Raw genomic sequence first — 2,752 nt, forward strand, 5'->3', positions numbered from 1 at the left:
ACAGCCAGGGCTACACAGAAAAAACCTGTCTCAAAAAAAAAAAAACAAAAAACAAAAAACAAACAAACAAACAAACAAAGATCCATACTTTCAGACATATCTAGTACTCCCTTACAAGTAGTTATGAAAACTTTATGCTGACCTAAAATGGATAAGCACAAATATGCTAGGGACTAGATGACACTTGTATCAGTGCTAGTAAACTAATCACTAAAGCAAATATTGAAACCAAACCCACATTTGGCTTCTGATTAAGGCGATCCAAATATAAGAGTTTCATTTACGCATGAGACAAAGTAAGTGTAAAATAAAACTTCTTTAAGGACAGAAACAGAGAGCTAAACAGGGTTATGTATGTAGTGCTTACTCCAAAATAAAGATACATGGTTGTGGAATGTGTTTGGCCCAGGGCAAGTGGCACTATTAGAAGGTGTGTCACGGTGCAGGTGGGGCTTTGAGGTCTCATCTATATGCTAAAGTCTGGCCAGTGTGATCCAGATCCTCCTCCTGGCTGCCTGTGGATCACACTCTCCTCCTGGCTGTCTTCAGATCAAGATGTAGAACTCTCAGCACCTCCAGCACCATGTCTGCTGCAATGCTGCCATGCTTCCTGCCATGATGAGGATGTAATGGGTTGAACCTCCAAAACTGTAAGCCAACCTCAATTAAACGTTCTCCTTTATGAGAATTGCCTTGGTCATGTTGTCTCTTCATAGCAATTAAGACCTAATTAAGACATGGGTCACATCATAAAGATCCTTTATGAAACAGAGCCTTTCATGAACTGAGCCAGCTCTCAGCTCGTCTCTTCAGGTTAGCTCACCTGAGTCACTGCCGCCAGGGTCAGCTCTACTGTGCTGCCCAGGCGAGGTGCAGGGCCACTCTCCCAAATGTTACACCAGTGTTGCAGCTTCTGAGGAGTAGGGACAGTTTTCCTGGTCACATGTCTCCAGGACCACCTCTTCACGATGGATGCCAGTGTGAGAGTCATGACCAGTTATGTACAGCCCTCAGATATCAATATGTTCCCGGGTGGTAGCCCAGACCAAGAGCTTCTGCCTGGCCATCGGTGGTAAGAGACCACTGTGTGGAAGCACAGGCCAGGACTCCACCATGGTCCCAGATGGCATCACCAGGTACTCTCCTCAGGCCGTTCCTCACTGTCCTCGAGTCTCCAGTTCTGCCTCTCTTCATTGTGCTCGCATCTTTCTGTTTCTCTATCTCTTCATTTCTCCACCGCTTTCTTGCTTGTCCTAGTAGCACCCATCGTCTCTGAGTGTGGGGGGTCATCTCAGGAGTGCTATGCCTCGCCCATGCATTACGTCACCTGACCGGCATGGTCTGCTCGCTCTCAGGCCCCCTTGGTGCAGGGTGGTCGCTGTCTCAGGCTAGCTCCCTGTCTGGGCCCCATGGCTCCACTTTGCTGGTGGACTCAGGCTTGCTCTTCTCCAGAGCCTGCCTAAGTAGCCCCATGTGAAGGTTATCTGCCTAGGGCTCATGCCCACCATGGTCCCACTCATGGTCCCAGGTGATGTTCTTCTAGTCTCAGGTTTGTTCCCGGGCCTGGGAGCCCTTCCCGGCCTGCCTAGAACTGAACTGATCCTCTCAGGCTCACTTTTTTTCAGGCAATGGCAGGCCACTACTCATTCAGGTGTTCATAGATCAGAACGCTGAGCACAGACATAGCCTCCATCCTCTCTGCCACCAACATGTGACACAGCAGCCACACCTGCAATGACTACAGGGCCAGGGCTTTTTATTATTATTATTATTATTATTATTATTATTATTATTATTATTATTATTCAGAATTTTATTTTTCTAGATGTGTGATGTGTGGAAGTCAAAGGATAACTCTCAGGGATCAGTTTTCTCTTTCCACAGTGAATTCTGGGGGTCACTTGGCCGCAAGCACCTTTACCTCTGAACCATCTTACTAGTCCAATGTCTTCTGTCAATAGACGATTATACAACTTTCAAAGCAAGTTGTCATACGTTATTTTATTCTATCATGGTGAATTACTTTTCTGTCTCGATACAAAACATAGTAACAGCTTGTTATCGAGTTTCTCTATGCATGAGTTCACTGAGTTAAATATTCTTTCATGGTAGAGACATAAATGGAGACAACTGGAGAAACATGACAAGTGTTTATGTCTAAGTTAGGTTTTATTGCTGTGAACAGACACCATGACTAAGGCAACTCTTATGAGGACAACATTTAATTGGGGATAGTTTACAGGTTCAGAGGTTCAGTGCATTATCATCAAGGCAGGAATGTGGCAGCATCCAGGTGGTCATGGTATAGGAGGAGCTGAGAGTTCTACATCTTCATCTGAAGGCTGCTAGCAGAATACTAGCTTCCAGGCAACTAGAATAAGTGTGTTAAGCACGTGCTCACAGTGACACACCTACTCCAAGGCCACACCTCCTAATTGTGCCACTCCCTGGGCCAAGCACATACAAACCATCACAGTCTACCTAGAAAGACAGCAACTGGGTCAGTACCCTGTCTTCCCCCTACTCCTTCTGGCTCCAGAGTAGAACGTTTTGTTCTGTGAGTGTATCCTTAGGGTATGCATGACCGGCAACTGATGGAATTTGAATGCTTCCTCCAGTACCATGGCTAACATGCACATGGTAGATAGATACTTCCTGCCTGAGAACTAGAAAGTTAGAGCTGCATCATGAATGTACTGGATGGAAGAATGCTACAATGGCTGTAGGGTGCCGGGGCGGGGGGGGGGGGGGG

The 2,752-nt window shown here is 46.3% G+C and overlaps 1 pseudogene; it reads right to left on the reverse strand.

The window, feature by feature from the left end:
- Positions 1-1,627: 1,627 nt before the first annotated feature.
- On the reverse strand, positions 1,628-1,751 carry LOC116097670 (annotated as a pseudogene).
- Between the last annotated feature and the right edge of the window lie 1,001 nt (positions 1,752-2,752).

The sequence above is a fragment of the Mastomys coucha genome, unplaced genomic scaffold (assembly GCF_008632895.1).
Source record: "Mastomys coucha isolate ucsf_1 unplaced genomic scaffold, UCSF_Mcou_1 pScaffold19, whole genome shotgun sequence".
Classification (NCBI taxonomy): Eukaryota; Metazoa; Chordata; class Mammalia; order Rodentia; family Muridae; genus Mastomys; species Mastomys coucha.